At 42.5% G+C, this 25,254-nt stretch overlaps 1 long non-coding RNA gene across 1 annotated transcript in view; it reads right to left on the reverse strand.

The window, feature by feature from the left end:
- The window catches only part of LOC134337151 (uncharacterized), a 32,348-nt gene extending 8,736 nt beyond the window's left edge, over positions 1–23,612 (reverse strand). Inside the window, exon 1 of the long non-coding RNA XR_010015944.1 lies at positions 23,573–23,612. This is a non-coding gene — a long non-coding RNA (uncharacterized LOC134337151). The remainder of the gene's footprint in view (positions 1–23,572) is intronic.
- Between the last annotated feature and the right edge of the window lie 1,642 nt (positions 23,613–25,254).

Genomic DNA, 25,254 nt, shown 5'->3' on the forward strand with positions numbered 1-25,254 from the left:
CTGTGGCCTACAATGTTCTACATCAAGCCCCGTCATGATATTACGTTTCAATATGATTCTTCTAAACTCCAAGGAATACAGACTCAAAAGTGCTTAGCCTCTCTTGATGGGATGACTCACTCATCCCAGCTTTAGGCTAATGAAAGTATTTTGGAATCCTTTCTCTGCCACTAAGCACTTATTCCATAAGGGAATCAAGGTGTAGTGCTCCAGGTGTGGCCTCACCAACACCCTGTGCAATTATAACAAAAATTCCTTAATTCTAAATTCCAGCACCTTTGCCAAAAGCCATTTACCCTCTTAATTACAATACTTGTTAAACTTGCCTACTACATTTTAGTGACTGAGGCACAAAAACATCTAAATGCCCTTGTAACTTTCCTCACTAGAATTCTCCTTGTACTTAAACAATGTTCTGCAATATATTTGACTGTCATTAGCACAGGGTAAGAGAGATAATGAATTTCCTTTACTAATTTTATCACATTCCACAATATGATGTAACATTTTTCATTACATACTGAAACCAGCTTTAGGCATGGGAACTAATTCTTTTTCATTTCAAAAAGATCAATTATCATGTAGGATTCAATTATCAGAATATCAAGACAGGGGAGTGGTTCTCTACAAGTTTGTATGAACTTTAAGATGCAGGGCAAATGGTTCAGTGAAATAACTCATTGATCCACGGAAATTCCAGTGACAAGCATTCAAAATGCAGGCACATGTTTGTAATGTATGGATCTGTTTCTTTTAGAGCAATGACCCCCCCCGCCCCCCGCCAGCACTACGTTTAATCAGTTGTCTGTGCATGAGCATAACTCTCTCGCTGCAATGTGAATGCACCAGTTAAAGCCACCTCTACCTGCGTGCTTTTTTAAAAATCGATATGTAGTTGTACAAAGACACAACAAATTGGCGTCAAGTACAAACCTAAATATCAGAAAATATCACGAACTGCTCCGCCAGTTACAGGATGGAACAGAGAGCGAGTTAGACAGTACAGAGAAGGCTGCCACGGACACTAACAAGGGGGTGTGAGAACAGTATAGTACACAGTGAAAGACGCACTGAATTTAAAGTGAAAGTAATGTGGCGTTGGCTTCAGTCGGGAAAGGATGAATTTGATAGCAGTAATGAAGGCTAGGAGTTGTATATCGAGAGGGTGGAACTGGAACATGAACAACGTGGAGGGGCAGAAGAAAAGCTTCTTAGCTTAATGGGCTCAAGATCATACTTTCTCTTACCCAATTTAGTAACCCCGGCAAAATGAACAAGCAAGATGTTCAATGAAATTGTTACAATTCTACAAAATCACTTGAGCCCTAAACTGCTGGTAATAGCTGAGAGATTTAGAATTTACAAAAAGAACCATTCAAAACATGAAGGCATTTCTGAATACCTTACAGAACTGCAAAAGAACTTTTCCAGCACTGTGACTTTGTGGTGCAGGCTTGTATGTGGCATGTATAGTCAAAGCACTTAAAAGATGCTAGTATCTGAAAGAGACCTAACCTGAGAATGGGCATTGACCATTGCAATATTGTTAGAGACTGCAGCAAAGGATGTGGCATAATTACAGAAATGGAGTTAGAATGTGAAATGCACAAAATGTCCTTGAATGCTGCAAAAAGCCAAAAATGTTATCAATGTGGCAATCCTCCCCTGATGCAAATGACTGTTGGTTCAAAGGAAAAGTCTGCAGAAAGTGTCACTGAGAAAGAGTGTGCAAGGCAGAGAAAAAGCACAACCGAGTGAAAAGTCTCAAACACAAAACCAAGCAAATGCATAAAGTCATCGAAGGTAAAACCAAATCAGACAATATAGAGTCTGACAAAGGTGAACTGTCATGCCTAGAACTGCATAGTATTACTGAAGCAGATCACAAAATCATATGGATTGCAATAGATAAATCAGGTGTAAAACTAAAATTGGAGCTGGATACAGGGTCCTGCTGAAGGGTCCAGGCCCGAAACATTGACTATACACTTTTCCATGGATGCTGCCTCTAGCATTTTGTGCGTTGCTTGGATTTCCCGCATCTGCAGATCTTCTCTTGTTTGTGACAGGGTCAGCTTTGTCCATAATTCCAGAGGCTGAGTACAACACGCTGTTTATTGAGATACCATTAGAGAAGACCTCAGAGATGCTAAAGACCTACATAGGCAAAAACGTGTCCCTCGAAAGCAAACTGAAGTTAGGTGTGATGTATGGAGGCCAGGCACAGCAGTTAGAGCTTTACGTATTGAAAAGTGGAGGGCTAGCGCTTTTCGGATGTGCATGGTTGAGAAAAATCCAACTAGACTGGCACTTAATTGTAACACCCAGGTTAAGATTTGTAGGGTTGCTAATGTTGTAGGGTATTTCATTTAATGGCTTTCCATAGAAGCAGTGTGTTCTGCTGGTACTGTTTGGGTTACCGCTAAAGATGAGGGGTTGTGATGTTCACGTTTAGAAATGTGTCATCCAATCAGGATGGTGGAATTGGGAGAAGGTTCTAGAGAACACTGCATGGGGAGGTTTTGTGATGGACACTGAGGTGGGTCAAGGTCCTTTGGGCGGGAGATGGAGAGAGAAGAAGCTCAGGAGAACCAGCTATAGGATTTGATCCAATGGGAGTGCATGATTCAATGGAGCCCAAGAGGGTAAATCCAACTGGTGATCGATGAATAGGAGTTGGAAGATTTGAGCTCCAACTTGTGCCCATTTAACTGTCCTATGATGAGCCCTTGTGTTTTTCTTCTCTTTTTTTTCTTTCTTCTCTAATAATAGTTTGGTTAATTTAACATTCATAAATATACTTTCTTTGTAATTGTTTGCAGTGTATAATCTGTCATTTCCTGCCAACGAGCAATTGCATAGGGGCAGTAGTTACACAGTATTCACACAGATTGGGGTTTGGGTGGGAAGGAGATCCCAGTTTCCCAGTTTTGGTGGAACCCAAGTCATATCGATCACAGATGTATAGAGTCTGAGAAAGGTGGTTTTTCTCACTACCGAGTCCGGTGGCTGTTAGCGAGGGGCTAACAAGCCGCATCTCTAGAGACGCCCAGTAAAAAGGTGTTTCACAAATCTCTCAGTGTGACATCAACAGGCAACGGCAGCCAAAATGGTAGCGCTAACCAGAGACTGGCACAGCTACTTAATGCTAATGAGAAGGTGTTTGAGAAGGGAATTGGTAAACTCGAAGGGCATTGGTAAACTCAAAGGCACTGAGGTCAGAATTGAACTGGTTGAAGCAGCAACACCACAATTACATAAAGCCCATCCAGTGCCTTATGCATTACATCCTAAAGTGGATGCTGAACTGCAGAGCTTGGAGGCATCTGGAATTGTCTCCAAGGTTGAGTGGAACGATTGGGCCATGCCCATTGTCTCAGTGATCAAGAAAGGGAAGGCTGGAGCCAATCACATATGTGGGGATTTCAAGGTGAGCATCAACCTGGTGCTGCGTACTGTGCAGTATCCCCTGCAAAAAATAGAAGGCATTTTTGCATCTTTGGCAGGTGGGGAGATGTTTTCAAAGATTGACTTGTCACAAACTAATCTGCAAATGGAGATTGAGGAGTCAAGCAGGAATCACAAGGGATTGTTCCAGTATAATCATCTCATCTTTGGCGTCACATCAGCTCCAACAATTTGGCAAAGATCAATGGACCATGTGCTCCAAGATATCCCAAGAACACAATGTTACTTTGATAACATCATCGTAACTGGCAAGAATGATGAAGAGCACCTCCAGAAACTTGGTAAGGTGCTTACCAGACTGAGTGAGTATGGTCTGTGAGCAAAGAGAGAGAAATGTGAGTATTTCTAGAATGAAACCTCATATTGTGGACATGTCATTGTCAAGCATAGCTTACACAAGTCCCAAGAGAAGATTGAAGCTGTGCTACAGGCACCTAAACCGGAAAATGCATCACAACTTAGGTCATACTTGGACCTTGTAAACTACAACCACCGGTTTCTCCCAAACATTGCTACAGTACTGTATCCACTATTACTAATGCACTATTACACTCAGGAGCAAAGTGGGAATGGTCAGAAAGATGTGAAAGAGCATTCAAGGAAACAAAGAGACTAATAACATCAGATGAATTGCTCACCATTATGCCTCATCCCTGCCCATCACACTAGTGTGCAATGTATCCTCTTATGGCCTTGAAGCCGTTTTGTCACACATTATAAAAAATGAATCTGAACACCCAATTACATTTAGTTCAAGGTCACTGATGAGCGCAGAACACAACTACGTACTAATCGACCAAGAGGACCTTAATCTAGTATGGGGAATAAAGAATTCCACCACTACCTCTACAGACAGAAGTTTACACTAGTGACAGACCACTGTCCTCTTGTGTCCATTTTCAATCCCAGGAAGGGAATTCCAGTGATGACTGCTACCCAGTTACAACACTGGCACTGTTCCTAGAAGCCCACTCTTATAACATAGAGTTCAACAATACAGCAATGCTGATGGTTTGTCATGTCTTCCAGTATTGGCAAATGAAGTAGAAAAGTCTTCACACTGTGATCCATCAGAAATATTTCACACTGCATTGGTGGACCAGTTACCGGTAACAAATTCTAAATACAAAGGGAAATAAGAAATGACCTGAAGTCTATGAAATTAAAATGCAAAGATGGCCAGCTCATGGTTACTCTATGTTTCCAGAGTTCTCAGCAAGACAAGATCAACTATTGGTATGTCAAAGAACGCTGATGTGTGGATCACATGTGGTGGAATGAGGATGGGGAGTGGACGAAGGAAATGGATGGAGGGAGAAATGGTACAGGAAAAGGACTGAAAGAGATAGGAGGTGTGAGGAGGAAGGAGGGGGGACTGGGGAAATGGGAGGGAGGTGGAAGGAAGCCAGAGCAGAGTTGCTGCCTGTCCCATGCAGGACAGAAATTCTGTGTTTATAAAAGGAAATATATTGCCTGTTTTCAGGGTGTTAATTTACCATATAACTATACTGAAATGGATACATACAACAATCTAGCCCTAGGATGACCTTAAGAGGAATGACTCCAGAGTCACCAAAATGTTCTACAGAAATTTGTAAGGCTACATCACCATAGACTTTTACAAATTTCTACAGATGTTCAGTGGAGAGCATTCTGACTGGTTGCAGCACAGCCTGAAATGGAGTCTCACAAGAGGCTGCAGAGGGTTGTAGATTCAGCTTGCTTCATCGTGATACAATCCTCCTCACCACTGAGGACATCTTCAATGGGTGGTGTTTCAAAAAGGTGGCAACCATCAAAAGGACATGCCTTCCTCTGATTTCTACCATCAGAGAGAAAGTACAGGAGCCTGAAGATGCACATTCAATGACTCAGCAACAGTCTCCTCGTCTCTGCTGTCAGATGTCTGAACAGTCCATGAACACATGAACACTATCTCATTATTCCTTTTTTTTACACAATTTATTCACTTTGAAATGTATAGATTTTTATGTTCTGTACTGTACTGTTGCAACAAAACAAACTACATATCATATGTCAGTGACAATAAATCTGATTCTGGTTCTTAAGTTTCATAGTTAGTGGAAAGTATGCTGACTTGGTGTGGTCCTCTGGAACGTAGTTCTAATATCTACAAGGTCCATTGGCAGTGAGACTGAACAAGCTCTGTCATGGCTACAAAGCTCAGTCACAACAGGAAGTACCAGCCAAGACCATTCCATGTGGTTTAGGTTCAATCCTGGCCAAGCTCCACCATAGTTCTTGCACTCCAAGATCCTGTGAATGACCACATCTTCCTGAACTTGCTATGCTCCAGTTCTCTTTCGTATTTTCTCCCCTTTCTATTCCACTACATTGCTCAACGTCTCCCTCTCCATCCCACCAAATCTAAACCTTTTCCCTACTCTTCCCCCAATTCCCAATTTACACTTTTCATTTTCTTTAAGTATATAAAGATGAGATTTATTTGTCTCATGTACACTGTGTTGTTCGCATCAATGACCAACGAAGTCCAAGGATGTGCTGGGGGCAGCCCGCAAGTTTTGTCGTGCTTTCAGTGCCAACATAGCGTGCCCACAACTCACTAACCTTAACCTGTACATCTTTGGAATGTGAGAAGAAACCCATGTGATCTCGGGTAGAATGTGCTAAGGTTCTCCCCATGACCACATGGAGATTACACCGCATCACTGATCACTGGCACTGTAAAGCGTTGCACTGACTGCTATGCCACTGTGACATCCCATGTTATTCCTGACCTATTTGCTCCAATGGAGGACAACATAGAAACACGACTATAATGCATGTTCAGTAAAATCTTATATGCATAAATGCATTAAATGCTTGGAATTATAATATATTGAAGTCAATGATTACACATATTCATGTCTTGAAGGGGTTTAATGCTATATATTAAAAAAGATGTGCTGGCATTGGAGAACAACCAAAGGAGGTTCAACAGAATGATTCTGGGAATAAAAGGATTAACATATCAGGAGCTTTTGATAGCTCTGGGCCTATACTCACTGGAGTTCAGAAAAATGACGGGTGATCTCATAGAGGCCTGTCGAATACTGAAAGGACTAGGTAGAGTAGATGTAGACAAGATGTTTCCTATAGCGGGGAAGTCTAGGACCAGAGGGCACAGCTCCAAATACTGGGACGTCCATTTAGAACAGAGATGTGGAGCAATTTTATTAGCTAAAGGGTGGTGAATCTGTGGAATTTAATGTGTTGGGCGGCTGTGAAGGCCAAACCATCTGGTATATTTAAAGTGAGATTGATATGTTCTTAACCTAATCAGTTCCCCTCTACCACCACTCTGCTCCGTCTAGCGGAATTAGTCCTTACTCTTAATAATTTCTCCTTTTGCTCCTCCCATTTCCTCCAAACTAAAGGTGTAGCTATGGGCACCCGTATGGGTCCTAGCTATGCCTGCCTTTTTGTTGGGTTTGTGGAACAATCTATGTTCCGTGCCTGTTCTGGTATCTGTCCCCCACTTTTCCTTCACTACATCGACGACTGCATTGGCGCTGCTTCCTGCACGCATGCAGAACTCGTTGACTTTATTAACTTTGCCTCCAACTTTCACCCTGCCCTCAAGTTTACCTGGTCCATTTCCGACACCTCCCTCCCCTTTCTAGATCTTTCTGTCTCTGTCTCTGGAGACAGCTTATCCACTGATGTCTACTATAAGCCTACTGACTCTCACAGCTATCTGGACTATTCCTCTTCTCACCCTGTCTCTTGCAAAAACGCCATCCCCTTCTCGCAATTCCTCCGTCTCCGCCGCATCTGCTCTCAGGATGAGGCTTTTCATTCTAGGACGAGGGAGATGTCTTCATTTTTTAAAGAAAGGGGCTTCCCTTCCTCCACTATCAACTCTGCTCTTAAACGCATCTCCCCCATTTCACGTACATCTGCTCTCACTCCATCCTCCCACCACCCCACTAGGAATAGGGTTCCCCTGGTCCTCACCTACCACCCCACCAGCCTCCGGGTCCAACATATTATTCTCCGTAACTTCCGCCACCTCCAACGGGATCCCACCACTAAGCACATCTTTCCCTACCCCCCCCGCATTCCGCAGGGATCGCTCCCTACACAACTCCCTTGTCCATTCGTCCCCCCCATCCCTCCCCACTGATCTCCCTCCTGGCACTTATCCGTGTAAGCGGAACAAGTGCTACACATGCCCTTACACTTCCTCCCTTACCACCATTCAGGGCCCCAAACAGTCCTTCCAGGTGAGGCATCACTTCACCTGTGAGTCGACTGGGGTGATATACTGCGTCCGGTGCTCCCGATGTGGCCTTTTATATATTGATGAGACCCGACGCAGACTGGGAGACCGCTTTGCTGAACATCTACGCTCTGTCTGCCAGAGAAAGCAGGATCTCCCAGTGGCCACACATTTTAATTCCACATCCCATTCCCATTCTGACATGTCTATCCACGGCCTCCTCTACTGTAAAGATGAAGCCACACTCAGGTTGGAGGAACAACACCTTATATTCCGTCTGGGTAGCCTCCAACCTGATGGCATGAACATCGACTTCTCTAACTTCCGCTAAGGCGCCACCTCCCCCTCGTACCCCATCTGGGTGGAAATATTGTATCGGACTGACTGACACACTGGATTTCTGCAGTAAGTTCCTTATACAAGGAGGATGTGGGGTAGCGCACCTTGCATGGTAGATATGACCACTGTTATAGAGACAGTACAAACATAACTGACTGAGGTATTTGGAAGCACAGAATAAACGTCAGAGCTGTTGGTTACATTCTAATAGCAACATGTGCAACTTACTATTCAAAAGAAACACGGATAAAGAAGAGGAAAAATGAGAGCCACAACGAAAGTAGTATCAGGGAGTCTAACTTAGTGATGTGAATGTCAAAAATACAATATGTAGACACCAAAAGACCCATGGGCAGACAAGAGAAGATTCATTATATAAATGAAAATGCTGGAAAAGATCAGGCAACATCTGTGAAAAGAGCAGCCATTGACATCTTAGCTGAAAGACCCTACATCAGAATTGGGAACAAGGGGAACAAGTTAAGCTGAGTAACAGAGAAGGTGGGGCAGGAGGGACACAGGTCAAATTGCTGCCATCTGATCTGCTGACTGTTTCCACATTTTTCTGTTCATTCTCCATATATTTTACTTTATTTAAAGATACAACACAGAAAAGGCTGTTCTGGCCCAACAAACCACGTTGCCCAGCAACCCACCTGTTTAACCATAGTCTAAATCACAGAACAATTTTGGAACATTGGCCTTCATTAAACAGAATATTGAGTACAGGAGTTAGGATGTTTACTTTACCTTGTATAAGAGATTGGTGAGGCCTAATTTGGAGTATTGTGTGCAGTTTTGGTCACCTACCTACAGGAAAGATATCAATAAGATTGAAACAGCACGGAGAAAATTTACAAGGATGTTGCTGGGTCTTGAGGATCTGAGTTATAGGGAAATGTTGAATATGTTCAGACTTTATTTCCTAGAGTGTAGAAGAATGAGGGGAGATTTGATAGAGGGATATAAAATTATGAGGGTATAGATAGAGTTAATGCAAGAAGGCTTTTCGATTGACTTTTGCCTAGGGCGCAATAGCTAATACAGGAAGACATAGAAACGTAGAAACATAGGACACCGACAGCACAATACAGGCCCTTAAGCCCACAATGCTGTGCCGAACATGTAGTTACTTTAGAAATTACCTCAAGTTACACATAGCCCTCTATTTTTCTAAGCTCCATGTACCTATCCAGGAAACTCTTAAAAGACCCTATTGTATCTGCCTCCACCACCAACGCTGGCAGCCCATTCCATGCACTCACCACTCTCTGCGTAAAACATCCCTACTGTACCTTCTTCCAAGCACCTTAAAACTGTGTCCTCTCGTGTTAAACATTTCAGCCCTGGGATAAAGCCTTTGACTATCCACACAATCAATGCCTCTTATCATCTTATACACCTCTATCAGGTCACCTCTCATCCTCCATCGCTGCAAGGACAAAAGGCCAAATTCACTCAACCTGTTCTCACAAAGCATGCTCCCCAATCCAGGCAACATCCTTGTAAATCTCCTCTGCACCGTTTCTATAGTTTCCACATCCTCCCTGTAGTGAGGTGACCAGAAATGAGCACAGTACTCCAAGTGGGTCTGACCAGGATCCTATATAGCTGTAACATTACCTCCCGGTTCTTGAAATCAATCCCACCACTCATGAAGGCCAAAGCACCGTATGCCTTCTTAACCACACAGTCAAACTCCGCAGCAGCTTTGAGTGTCCTGCGGACACGGACCCCAAGATCCCTGATCCTCCACACTGCCAAGACGCGTACCATTAATACTATATTCTGCCATCATATTTGACCTACCAAAAGGAACCACCTCACACTTACCTAGGTTGAACTTCATCTGCCACTTCTTTGTCCAGTTTTGCAACCTATCGATGTCCTGCTGTTAACCTCTGACAGCCCTCCACTATCCACAACACCCCCAACCTTTGTGTCATCAGCAAATTTACAACCCATCCCTCCACTTTCTTATCCAGGTCATTTATAAAAATCACAAAGAGAAGGGGTCCCAGAACAGAACCATGAGGCACACCACTGGTCACCAACCTCCATGGAGAATATGACCCGTCTACAACCACTCTTTGCCTTCTGTGTGCAAGCTAGTTCTGGATCCATAAAGCAAGAACCCCTTGGATCCCATGCCTCCTTACTTTCTCAATAAACCTTGCATGGGGTACCTTATCAAATGCCTTGCTAAAATCCAGATACACGACATCTACGGCTCTACCTTCATCAATGTGTTTAGTTAACATCCTCAAAAAATTCAATCAGGCTCATAAGGCATGACCTGCCTTTCACAAAGTCATGTTGACTATTCCTAATCATATTATGCCTCTCCAAATGTTCATAAATTCTGCCTCTCAGGATCTTCTTCATCAACTTCCCAACCACTGAAGTAAGACACACTGATCTATAATTTCCTGGGCTATCCCTACTCCCTTTCTTGAATAAGGAAACAACATCTTCAACCCTCCAATCCTCCGGAACCTCTCCCGTCCCCATTGATGATGCAAAGATCATTGCCAGAAGCTCAGCAATCTCCTCCCTCGCTTCCCACAGTAACCCGGGGTATATCTCGTCCAGTCCTGGTGACTTATCCAATTTGATGCTTTCCAAAAGCTCCAGCGCATCATCTCCTTAATGTCTACATGCTCAAGCTTTTCAGTCCACTGTAATTCATCCCTATAATCGCCAAGATCCTTTTCCATAGTGAAAACTGAAGCAAAGTATTCATTAAATATCTCTGCTATCTCCTTTGGTTCCATACACACTTTTTCACTGTCACACTTGATTGGTCCTATTCTCTTACATCTTATCCTCTTGCTCTTCACATACTTGTAGAATGCCTTGGGGTTTTCCTTAATCCTGCTCACCAAGGCCTTCTCATGGCCCCTTCTGTCTCTCCTAATTTCGTTCTTAAGCTCCTTCCTGCTAGCCTTGTAATTTTCTTGATCTCTATCATTACCTAGTTTTCTGAACCTTTTGCAAGCTTTTCTTTTCTTCTTGACTAGACTTTCAACTGTGTACACCATGGTTCCTGTACCCTACCGTCATTTCTCTGTCTCATTGGAATGTACCTATGCAGAATGCCATGCAAATATCCCCTGTACATTTGCTACATTTCTGCTGTACATTTCCAAGACATGCTCGGACGAAAACATGGGATGGGAGAGGGGATATTAGTGGTAAGTTTTTTTAGGCAGTGAGTGGTGGGTGTGTGGATACATTAAGGATATTTAATAAACTCTTAGATAATCACATGGATGATTAAAAACATGGAAGGCCATGTGGGAGGGAAGGGTTAGATTGATCTTGGAGTATGTTAAAAGGTCAGCACAACATCATGGGCCAAAAGGTCTGTACTGCGCTGGACTGTTCTGTGTTTCTTAAATGTCATGAAAGTACCTTCTCATGGCCAGAGAAACGTTTGCCTTTGAACCTTCTCAGTCCTCACCTTAAACCTATGCCCTTTTGGGCCTGTACTCACTGGAATTCATAAGAAGGATCTTATTCAAATGTATTGAATATTGAAACCTCCAGATAGAGTGGATGTAAGGGGGATGTTTCCTATGGTGGGGGAGTCTAAGACCAGAGGACACAGCCTCAGAATAGAGGCTTGTCCATTTAGAATGGGGATGAGGAAGAGTTTCTTTAACCAGAGAGTAGTAAATCAGTGGAATTTGTTGCTACAGGCAGCTGTGAAGGCCAAGGCTTTATGTATATTTAAGGCAGAGGTTGATAGGTTCTTGATTGGTCATGGCATGAAGGGATACGGGGGGAAGGAAGGAGACTGGGGCTGAGAGGGAAATGGATCTGCCAGGTTGAAATGGTAGAGCAGACTCAATGGACAAAATGGCCTAATTCTGCTCCTATACCTTATGGTCTTAAACATCTAAGCAACATCTGGACAAACGCACATATTGCTAAGGGATAGTAAATTAAGGTTAAAGAGATTAGCATAGGTACTGTAGATACTTGATGATTACCAGAGTCAGTCAGGGAGTCACATAAAAGAACAGCACAGAAACAGGCCCTTCAGCCCATCTAGTCCATGCCAAAACCATTTAACCTGCCTACAGCCATTGGCCTGCACCAGGACCACTGCCCTCCATACTCCAACTATCCAAATACCTATCCAAACTTCATTTAAATGTTGAAATCGAGCTTGCACGCACCACTTGTGCTATAGCTCAGTCTGAAGGGCCTGTTTCCATGCTCTGTATTTTCAGAACATACAGAGATAGAACATAAAACATGAAGCATTGAACGTAGAAAGTGGCCTCTGAGTGGAAACTGAATCAACATTTATGTGGGACTGCTGCCAAACCAATGTTTTCATTTTAAAAAGTGACATTGTACCCATTCACCCTTCATTTCCAATAGAGCCTTTATATTCTGTTGCCAGATGAATTCACAACCCTATTCATGGAACACAACAGAAACTTTACATGTACCAACAGGTTAGTTGTTTTCACTGTTATCTACCTGTGGGTGTTACCTGTGTTTACAGGACATTACTGCATAGTTTCAGCACAGCTGTACTGTTCATATATTGCTGTGGATTCTGTAAGGTAGTTTCTGGATGAAGACATGCAAAAATACACTCAGTGGCCACTTTATTAGGTACACATGTACACCTGCTCATTAATGCAAATCACCAGCCAATCACGTGACAGCAACTCAATGCATAAAAGGATGCAGACATGGTCAAGAGGTTCAGTTCTTGTTCAGACCAGACAGCAGAATGGGGAAGAAGTGTGACGTAAGTGAATTTGACCATGGAATGATTACTGGTGCCAGATGGTGTGGTTTGAGTAGCTCAGACGCTGTTGATCTCCTAGAATTTTCATGTACAACAGTCACTAGAGTTTACAGAAAATGATGCAAGACAACAAAAAACACCCGGTGAGCAGCAGTTCTGTGGGTGAAAACACCTTGCTAACGAGAGAGGTCAGAGGAGATTGGCCAGACTGGTTCAAGCTGACAGGAAGGTGACAGTAACTCAAATAACCACACATTACAACAGTGGTGTGCAGCAGAGCATCTCTGAATGTACAACACATCAAACCTTGAAGTGGATGGGCCACAGCAGCAAAAGAGAGAAGACCACAAACATACACTCAGTGGCCAGCTCCTATCGCTACTAACGTGGCTATATATATATATGAGAGAGAGAGAGACTATAAATTACAATAAGAAAAATGTATATATACATTCTTACTGTAATGTTTCAGATATATATATTATATTAAGAAATATACCTATATTTTCATATTGTAATTTATAGTCATCTTTATGTATTGCACTGTACTGCTGCCACAAATCAATGAATTTCATGACATATATCAGTGATAATGAGCCTGATTCTGATTCTCATTCACTGCTGAGCGATGTCAGGTGAGTTGTCAGGGGGAATAAGTACATCTCCATGAACAACACAACAGCCTAATCAATTATTGCAATCATCAGTAACAATCATCAATTTTTTGTGAACTAAATACGGATTCAAACTGATGTGTTTTAGGTCTCCCTGGACTCAGCTTTGCTCCAGGCTCACACACCACGTCAGCTCTTCAGGTCTGACAACCACATTATCCATATATGTTACACAACAGTAATTGGCACATCGCACCCTATTTCGGGAGAAGGCAGTCATGGGAACAAGTAGCAGGAGAACAGAGGAGGCTGAGCATGTCATGGATTCTATCCCTCAGGCAAGGGGCAGGACTGCCAAAGTAGGAAGAAGCATCATTGAACACTTGGGCTTTGGGGGCAATGCTGGAATTGACAAAGAGGCAATCTTCCTTTCCACAGGCAGCCATGGAGGCCAAGTCATTAGATATATTTCAAGCAGAGGTTTAGTAAGGGCTTCAAAGGCTGCATACCGAGAGGAGAATGGGGTTGAGAGGGATAATATATCAGCCAGATGGAATGGCAGAGCAGACTCAATGGGCTGAATGGCCTAATTAAGACCATAAGATCACAGGCATAGGAGCAGAATTAGGCCACTCAGCCCATCGGGTCTGCTGTGCCATTCCATCATGGCTGATCCCGGATCCCATTCAACCCCATACACCTGCCCTCTCACCATATCCTTTGATACCCTGACCAGTCAGAATTCTATCAACTTCCACTTTGAATATACCCACAGACTTGGCCTCCACCGCAGTCTGTGGCAGAGCATTCCACAGATTCACCACTCTTTGGCTAAAAAAAAATTCCTCCTTACTTCTGTTCTAAAAGGTTGTCCATCAATTTTGAGGCTGTGCCCTTTAGTTCTGGATAACTCCACCAGAGGAAACATCCTCTCCACATCCACCCATTCTAGTCCTTCCAACATTCTGTAGGCTTCCATTAAATCCCCAGGCATTTTTCTAAATTCCAGTGAGTATAGGCCCAAAGCTACCAAATGCTCCTCATATGTTAACCCCTTCATTCCCAGAATCATCCTCATGAACCTCATCTGGACTCTCTCCAGTGACAATACGTCCTTTCTGAGATAAGGGACCCAAAACTCCAGGTGCAGCTTGACCAGTGTCTTATAAAGATTCAGCATTATCTCCCTGTTTTTATATTCTATTCCCCTTGAAATAAATCCAAACATTGCATTTGCCTTCTTTACCACAGACTCAACCTGTGAATTAACCTGGGAGTCTTGCAAGAGAGCTCCTAAGTCCATTGGCACCTCTGATGTTGAATTTTCTCCCCGTTTAGATCATAATCTGCACTACTGTTTCTTTTACCAAAATGCATTATCATACATTTCCCAACACTGTATTCCATCTGCCACTTTTTGTCCATTCTTTCAATTTGTCTATGTCCTGTGGCAAACACATTGCCTCCTTGGTACCACCTACCCCTCCCCCTATCTTCGTATCATCCGCCAATTTTGCCACAAAGCCATCAATTCAACTATCGAAATCACTAACAAACAATGTGCAAAGTAGCGGTCCCAATACTAACCCCTAAGGAACACCTCTAGTCACTGGCAGCCAACCAGAAAAGGCTCCATTTATTCCCGCTCACTGCCTCCTACCTGTCAGCCATTCCTCTCTCCATGGTAGAACATTTCCGGTAAAATGCCATTGGATTTTATCCTGTTAAGCAGCCTCATGCATGGCACCTTATCAAATGCCTTCTGAAAATCCCAGTAAGTGACATCCACTGCCCCTCCTTTGTCCACCAAGATTTCCTTTCATGCTGACTTTGACTTATTTTATCATTAGTCTCCACTTATCCAAAACGTCATTTTCTTAATAATAGACTCCAGCACTTTCCCAACCACAGAGGTTAGGCTAACTGGCCTATAATTTCTTCTCTTTTGTCTTCCTCCCTTCTTAGAGAGTAGAGTGACATTTGCAATTTTTCACTCTTCTGGGACCATGCCAGATCAAGTGGTTCTTGAAAGATCATGACCAAAGCATCCATTATTTTTTCCAGTAACCTCCTTCAGGACTCTGGGATGTAGTCCATCTGGTCCAAGTAACTTATCCACCTTTATACTTTTGAGTTTGCTTAGCACTTTTTCCTTTGTAATAGCAATAGCACTCACTCCTGCTCCCTGACACTCACAGACCTCTAGCACACTGCTAACGTCTTCCGCAGTGAAGACAGATGCAAAGTACTCATTAAGTTCATCTGCCCTTTCTTTGTCCCCCATTACTACCTCATCAACATAATTTTCCAGTGGTCCAATATCAACTCTAACCTGCTTTTTATTCTTTATATAAGTGAAAATACTTTTAGTATCCTGTTATATATTATTGGCTAGATTGCCCCCATATTTCATCTTTTCCCTTCTTGAAGCCTTTTTAGTTGCCTTTTGTTGGATTTTTAAAGATTCCCAATCATCCAACTTCCCACTTACTTCTGCTACCTTATATACACTTTCCTTGGCTTTTATGCAGTCCTTAACTTCCCTTGTTAGCCACGGTTGCCTAGCCCTCCCATTTGAGAACTTCTTCTGGGGGACATATCTATCCCGCACCTTGTGAACTATTCCCAGAAACTTAAGCCACCTCTGTTCTGCCATCATACCCACCGGTGTTCCCCTCCAATGCACCTGGAATTCTTCTCCTATGTCTTATGGTCTCCTTAACTCTTTCTCCTACATCCTCCCATTGAACCTGACTGAGAAAATGTTGTAAACATACACCATCTTCTTATTACTCGTCAACCATCAGGCTCTGAACTAGCGTGGATAACTTCATTCACCACCACTCTGAACTGATTCTAGGATCTACAGACTCATTTTCAGGGACTCTTTACCACTCATTCTCAGTATTACTTTTATTTGCAAAGTTTGTATTCTTTTGTACATTTTTGTTCATCAGTCTTCGTCTGTTTATGTATAGTTTTTCATAAATTCTATTGTATTTTTCACTATCAATGCCTGCAAGACAGTGAACCTCAGGGTTGTACAAGGTGATATATAAGTACTTTGATAATTAATTTACTTTGACCTTGAACTTTGCTCCCTACCTGCAACAATGAAAAACTGACCTGCAGTAACATCAGAGATACATAGCATCATATAAAGGTCAAAGTAATTTTACTATTGAAGTACATATATGTCACCATATACAACCCTGAGATTCATTTTCTTGTGGGCACACTCAATCCAATAACCATAATAGAATCAATGAAAGACTGCACCAGCTAGTGTGCAAAAGACAACAAACTGCGCAAATACACAAATAATAATAATAATAAATTATTAGTGGGTAGAGCGGTGGTCTAATCACGCAGCCTTGTGGTGCATCTGTGCTGATGGAGATCATGGAGGAGATGTTGCTGCCAATCTGAACTGATTTGCAGGATAGGAAACCAAAGATCCAATTGCCCAAGAAGGTATTGTTACCATGGTCTTGAAGCTTACTGATTAGTTTTGAGGGGATGATAGTACCAGCAAGGAAACAAGCAAATACAACAGAAATTGTGCACAACTAAAAGACAGAAGTGGCTGCTTAATACTTTTCTTGATCTCTTCCTGGGGGTTTCAGTGAGGCCCTAATGAACATAAATGCAGTGGATTCCGGTTAATTAGGACACATCGGACCAGTACCTTTTTGGCTGAATTAAGCAGCCAAAGTTTCATGAAAATAGTTAGAAAGGTATAAAAAAAGGCAAACTACTTGTTTAACTGGGCAACAATTATGTGAGTAAATGCACAGAACTAATTAGAATACTAACAATACTAATACAGTACTATGAAACTTTAACTCCTAATATTTATCAACGGAGGAATTCATCCACAGTGTATGCAGCTGTGTTCTCTTGATTGATTGTCAACATGTCATTGTAGACACCTCAAGCAGATAGTGCCTTCATACAACGTGTTTGACGATTGTATCCTCCAAATCTTCATTTTCATGGTAACATTTAAGATGATTGTCGACACCTTCAATTTCTTCATAGTGCCTCACTTGTTGAAGTAGTGGCATCGTTTCATTTTCACTCCCCACCGTTTCTGGCATCTCTAAGCCTAAATGTTTGAAACTGCAGTGAGCAAAACAATTCTGAATTGTCTTACTGCTTATTTCTCACCAACTATCAGTGACGTGAATTATTGCTTTTCGAACAGAACACACTTAACCAATGTTATTTAAAAACTCCCTTTGGTCTACGCACAGTGTGGTGTCTCACAGCCACACAAGTGCGTGCAACTGACACTGGTTAGAAACTTCAGTAATAGTCTCCTGGCCCTACTAAATTAGATAGTGTACAAAATAAATGAAGGGAGTCCCAGCTATCTCGTTAAGTAATTTTTGTTCTTTAATAATTGTCCCAAATAAAGTGGCTGGTCCTATTAACCAATGGCCCAATTAACCGGAATGCACTGTACTCTCTTATTGTCTTCCCCTGTTACAATGACACTGAATCTGAATATCCTGTATTCAAAAGCTGATTTTAATATCCTTAAAGTATCCATTACTGTCAAAGGTAAAGTTGAATTTACTGTCATACAGTTCTTTGACAAAGTAAAAAAAAAACCTGTAAAGCGAAACTGTTTTCAAAAATAATGAAATAAAAGGTTCCTAGGTATCAAAAAAAATACTATAAAGAGCAGTAAATAGTGAAAAACTAAAGCGAATCAATATTACGTGTGACCACCCTTTGCTTCTAAAACTGCAGCAGTTCTCTTCGGTCCACAGCCGTGCGGTTTTATAAAAAAATTGGCTGGTAGCTTGTTCCAAGCATGTTGGAGAATTTGCCTCAGTTCTTCCACAGGCTTTAGCCGTCTTGCTTGCTTCTGGTAACGCCAAACAGCCTTGATGATGTTGCGATCAGGGCCCTGTGGAGGTTGTACGTACCATCTGAAGCCATATTAAAAAATCTAGGGTGCCTAAGACTTTTGCACAGTACTGTCTAGACAAATACATGTCTGCGCAGGTGCACTGAAGAGCTTGTAGCTGCATCACAGGTTCACAGCATCATTGACAAGAAGAACATGAATAAACATAAACACACTATTTTCAAGCAAAAAACACAATTAGAACCAATAAAAAGAAGAGTTCTCACCAACTGGCTGCTACCCGATCCCGTAACTCCTGAAAGATGACTAAAAATCCCTAACATCCTGTGCTCGACCTACCCTTGTCTTACGGAGTGATCAGTTGTACTATCACTGTGATGCAGTAAGTCAGGAGGAGATGAGGAAGCAATCAAGAGGTAGGTTTTTTCTTCAGAGAGTGGTGGATTCCTGGAACACGCTGCCTGGGTTGGTGGTAGAAGCAGATATATTTAAGAGACTCTTAGATAGGCACATGGACGAAAGAAAAATGGGGCGCATGTAGGAGGGAAGTGCTAGATTGATTTTAGAGTAGGTTACAGGGTCATTATGATATCATGGGCCAAATGCCTGTACTGCACTCCATGTTCAATGTAGCTGGTCAGGTTGAATTTCTATTCATTAGTGACCACAGGATATTAATACTGGGGGGAGGGGGTCTTGGTGATGCCAATGCTATTGAATGCCAATGGTGGGTATTTACCCTTCCTCAATTCCTCTCCATAGATGCTACCTGACCTAGTGAGTTCCTCCAGCATTTAGTGTATGTTGCCCTAGATTTCTAGCATCTGCAGAATCTTTGTGCTTAAGTTTTTCTCAAACAGTTTTTAGGAGTGCTCTGTGTTTTCCATACGTAAGGAAATCCTCCAATGTAATTTCAGCTGTCTCAGTCTGTATGAAACATAAAGAATCTCTTGAAATCCTTTAATATCTTCTCTCAGATTCTCCACCTTGTTGCTGGAGAAAGTGATTACCTGGCAATTATGTGGGTTGTATATGACTTGCTACTATTCACTGGTGTCGAGATGTTGAAGAGGTCCTAGTGCCACCAGACAAGTACTACTGCTTCATTTGCAGTGTTCAAATACTTCCGTTTGCATTTGAAACCTTCAGCTACTGAGGCAAGAAACAAAGAGTCTGCCTTCATAGCTCAATATACTCCATATCAGGCAGCTGGTTCTCAACAGAATTGTTGATCATTCAATAGCTCAGAGACACCAACCAGGATCAGAATTGGGTTTAATATCACTGACATATAGAAACAGAAATATAGAAAACCTACAGCACAATACAGGCCCTTCGGTCCACAAAGCTGTGCGGAACATGTCCTTACCTTAGAAATTACCTAGGGTTACCCATGGCCCTCTATTTTTCTGAGCTCCATGTACCTGTCCAGGAGTCTCTTAAAAGACCCTATTGTTTCTGCCTCCACCACCGTCACCAGCAGCCCATTCCAGCAGCACTCACTACTCTCTGCACAAAAAACTTACTCCTGACATCTCCTCTCTACCTACTTCCAAGCACCTTAAAACTGTGCCCTCTCATGTTAGCCATTTCAGCCCTGGGAAAAAGTCTCTGACTATCCACACGATCAATGCCTCTCATCATCTGAAACACCTTGCCTCTCATCATCTTATACAACAAATTTCACGACATACACATACGTCGTCAAGTTTGTTGTCATGCATTACATAACGATAAAAATTGTAAATAACAGTGAGAAGTAGATATCTATTTAAAGTTAAATTAAATATGTAGTGCAAAAAAATGTTTTTTTTAAGTAGTGAGATAGTGTTCATGGATTTAGTGTCCACTTTGAAATCTGATGGAGTGGAAGAAACTATTTTTGAATTGTTGAGTGAGTGTCTTCAGGCTCTTGTATCTCCTTCCTGATGGTAGCAATGAGAAGAGGGCATGTCCTGGGTTATGGGGGTCCTTAATGATGGATGCATCTTTTTGAAGCATCGCTCCTTGAAGATCTCCTGGATGCAGGGGAGGCTGGTGCCCATGTTGGAGCTGATGAGGACAAAGATCAGTTGTAAAAGGATACAGGGGGCATAGACCAGTTGTAAAAAGATACAGGGGGGTATAGATCAGTTGTAAAAAGGTACAGGGGGGCATAGATCAGTTGTAAAAGGGGATACAGATCAGTTGTAAAAGGATATGGGGGTATAGGTCAGTTGTTAAAAGGGTATTGGGGGTATATAGTTTGTTGTAAAAGGAGATGGGGGATATAGACCAGTTGTAAGTAGATATGGGGGCCATAGATCAGTCGTAAAAGGGAACAGGGTGACATAGATCTGTTCTAAAAGGGCACAGGGCAACATAGATGAGTTGTAAAAGGGTGCGGGAGGGGCATATATCAGTTGGAGAAGTACACGGGGGATCTAAGTCAGTTTTTAAGGTATATGTAGTACCCCTGAAAAACAGATATGGCAAAAGAAACTTGGGCTACATCCACACTAGACCGGATAATTTTGAAAATGTCAGTTTCGCGTAAAAACGATAGGCGTCCACACCAGGCGTTTTTGAAAATACCTCCGTCCACATTAAAACAGGTATTTGGGTGGATCTCCTCCTACTGGGCATGTGCTGGACACATCTACAGAAAATAAGCAGAGGAAACGGTATACTATTTCCATTTCCGCGGCGGCATTGTGCTATTTCCATTAGTCAAAAACTAGAGTACCTACAACAACAGTGAAAGAAAGTTTTCAACAATGTCTTCGAGGAATACAAAGAAAACCTCTGCTAGAAAGAGCAGACCAGACTTCTTCGTTCGGACAGACAATGAAGTCGAACTGCTTGCTTCTGCAAGTTACAAACGACTACAAAGTCAGCAAAGCAGTGGAGAATATGGACTGGGAGTCGTGCCAAACCAAATACAATGACATCCTCACCACTATAAAGAACGCTATATGCATTCAAGAAAACAATGAAATGCCGTGCTGCCACCACCATCTGTTGCGGCACATCATGACAGCGTATTTAGAAAGCTCCGGTTACCCCGTACACACTACAACGCCCAACCTGCATTTTCAGATTTACACACTCTGGAGAGCGTTTCAGAAAAGCTCTGTTTTTGGGGGAGGAAAACGCCGTTTCAGTGTGGACGGAGGGTCAAAACAAAGGGAAAAAGCTTTGGTTACGGATTTACCTGGTTTAGTGTGGACATAGCCTAAATTTACAACTTTCTGTAGCTTATTTCAATCCTGTGCAGCACCCCTTCCCCACCCAACCGCCCATACCAGACAGTGATGCAGCCAGTCAGAATGCTCTCCATGGTACATCTGTGGAAATCTGTGAGAGTCTTTGGTGACAAATCAAATCTCCTCAAACTATTGTGCCTTCTTTGTAGCTGCATTGTTATACTGGGACCAGGATAGAGTCTCAGAAATGTTGGCACCCAGGAACTTGAAATTTCTCACCATTCCCACTGCTGATCTCTCCCCATCAAAATGTCCTGCTGTGCTCCCCACCATACACCACTACTTTATTATTTCCTGTCAGCCACCCTATGTACAGTGCCTAATGTCCCTTTATGGACATTCATGTGTATAAGTTACATCATATTTTTATATCTATTGGACTTGTAGCATTCCACATTAACAATGTCTTGTAACCACAAGACCCTGTTGGAGATTGGTAATGTAGAATGCTGCCAGTCCGGTGAACGGTGGGGATGCTGCCCGTCCTCGGTTATAGTGTGCACTAGGCTTGAGGTTTCACCTGTCTGCAGCTCCCCAGGGGAGAGGCTTCAGAGTCTGTGCACTTCACTGCAGTGCTAGAGGCAGTGCGGCACGGGCTACGTGGTGGAGTCGGTACTGTCCTCTCAGCTGTATTCTGTTCGACTGCAGACTGCTGCAACATTCACGGACTCAGAAACTTGGACCATATATTTTTTATGTGACTGCATTTTACTGCTGTCTTATATGTGCTATACGTGCCTTGCTGTGTGTGTGACTGTCGGTACTGTGATTTGCACCTTGGCCCCAGCGTAACACTCTTTCACTTGGCTGCATTCATGCATGGTCGAATGACAATAAAACTTGAAATTATTGTTCTTCTTAACCCATCACCCCTACTGGGTCATAGACTGGAAAAAGTAGTTCTCCAGAGACCTCTTACCCTGGGCCAGTCTTTCACCATCTTGGTGTATCCTTCCTCTCCCAGGGATGAGGTGTTCGGAGCTTCTGTCGCTGTTTCCATAGCTCTGGGTTTTTACGTGACGTGGTTGCTATCCCCATGCCCAGCCCTCCTCCTTTCACAGCCAGGCTTGGGACCGTCCACAGCGGAGTTTACTTTAATTTTAGTTTTTTTTTATTATTGTGTCCTCTATTTTATTGTGCTGCATCATTTCCAGAGTTACAGGTATCTTGTTCTACTTTACCCTTGTGTATTGGAAATTACACTAAACAATCTTGCTCATTTTCAGAGCGCTAGTATCACTGGCTCCACCAGCATTTACTGCTCCTCCCTGTTCTCCCCCAAAGACATGAGGGTGAGCCAGTGTCGAGAAACAGAGCATGTTTACAGGTAAAGGTGCCCCATGGTGCGATTCAGGAGGGAGAAGAGGGATATATTTCCAAGCTATGATACAATGATGAGAATAATTTTTCACGGTGGATTGGAAATTCCCTCCCACAATCATAATGAATGTCTTTCCGAGTTCATTCAACATTCAAGATTGTTCAATATCATTTCCTGTACACAAATTTAAAGGAGAACAAAATAATTGTTACACCAGATCTGATGCAGCACAAAAAAAACCAGAATAAGATAAAGAAAATAAAAATAAAAAATGCAACAAATATAGATGCACAAGATAGCTTATATACATAGATTAATTGTATGTCCATAAAGTGACACCAGGCACAGGAGTGCCTGTACATTAATGGACTGACAGGAAATAATAAGCTGTGATGGTTGGGGTGTGGAGGGGTGGGTTACTGGGTGGAGGTGTTGATCAGCCTCACTGCTTGGGGAAAGTAACTGTTGTTGAGTCTGGTGGTCCTGGTGTGGATGCTACATAGCCTTCTCCCTGATGGGAGTGGGACAAACAGTCCATGAGCAGGGTGGGAGGGATCCTTCATGATGTCACTGGCCCTTTATTACTGAAAATGACAGTAAACAATCTTGAACACTGCTAAAAGTCCCACTTTCATAATGATTAATAATGGGCTCAGCCCTGATATATTCCGATTCCAATAAGAGTAACTTACCCTCTGACTACCTTTGTCCGTAATCATCAAAGCTTTGTAAAAGGAGAAATGGAACTGAATCAATTGTGCATAGTGACATAAAATTTAACTAAGCACTCCTACACATTGCCCAATGACACCAAAAAATATTTTTATTAATAACTTTGTATGGGCCTTGCCCATCTATGTACAGCACAGTTTATGGGTGTGCACTGCTGCACTGCTGACAAAAACAACCTGATGTTTTCATCCACAGATACTTCACTGCTATGAAGTATTACCTCCTTATCTCAAACTTGTTTTGAAATACCTGGGTTTGGTCTTTGTACTGGGAGTACGGTTACTCCCAAATTCTTCATCAGTTTCTTAACCTCTTCATTGCAGCTGGAACTTCTTCCAAATTTTATTGCCATGAGGGAAAGGACGCGCTGACCTTAGCCCAAATAAAAGAGACAATCCTGGAAAATCCAGCCAGCATCTGCGGAGAGATAGTGAGTTAGTGTTTCAGGTAAATAGTTTTTATCAGAAAGATCAATTTCTGTCTGCAAAGTCACTGCCTGACATCAGACCATAGGCCCACAAAGCATAGCAGCAGCATTAGGTAATTCAGCCCAAGTGTTCCGTCATGATTGATTTATTCTCCTGCCTTCTCCCCACCACCTTGACACCCTGACTGACAAAGAACCTATCAATTTCCGCTTCAAATACACTCAGTGCCTTGGCCTCCACAACCACCTGTGGCAATGAATTCCACAGATTCCCCACCCTCTGGCTAAAGAAATTCCTCCTCATCTCTGTTCTAAATGGATGTCTCTCTATTCAGAAGCTGTGCTCTCTGGTCCTAGACTCCCTGACTAGAGGAAATATCCTCTCCACATCCACTCATTTAATATTCAATAGGTTTCAATGAACACCACCTCCCCCATTCTTCCAAACTCCAGCAAGTACAGGACAAGAGGCATCGAACGCTCTTCATACATTAACCCTTTCCTTCCTGGAATCACTATCGTGAACCTCCCCTGGACTCTTTCTAATGCATCATGGGCATCTGCTTTTCACTAGATTTATTGTTTCATATCATCCCCAAAGTTACAAACTATTCCTTGTGCATAGCACAGGCCATTCAGCCCATGATATTGGCTGACCTTGATGCCAATTTAAACTGTATCCTCCTCCTGTGTATAACCATATCCATCCATCCTCTCCATATTCATGTGTCTATCCGAAACTCTATCAAATTGCCTGCTCCCACCTCTAATCTCCGCGTAAACACTTTGCCCCTCACATCGCCTTTAAACTTCCTTCTCCAACCTTAAAAGTATGTCCTTTGGTGTTGGACATTTCTACCTTGCGGAAAAGATTGCTTGCAAATTCACAACCAAATTGTTTATATAAATCACAAAGAACAAAAGTCTCAGCCTCTATGGTACAACACAGGACATAGGCCTCCAGTCAGAGAAACAACCCTTGACTGTCACCTTCTGATTCCTACCACTGAGCCAATTATCAATCCAAATCATTATCTCCCACTGCATCCTATGCCATCAAGGATGTATATACAGAAAGGTGCTGAAAAAGAGCCAGTAATATCATGAAGCATCCCACCCCCCCCTGCTTATGGACTGTTTGTCCCACTCCCATTAGTTTGGAGACTACATAGCATCCATACCAGGACCACCAGACTGAAAAACAGTTACTTTCCC

This window comes from Mobula hypostoma, chromosome 24 (assembly GCF_963921235.1).
Source record: "Mobula hypostoma chromosome 24, sMobHyp1.1, whole genome shotgun sequence".
NCBI classification, from domain to species: Eukaryota; Metazoa; Chordata; class Chondrichthyes; order Myliobatiformes; family Myliobatidae; genus Mobula; species Mobula hypostoma.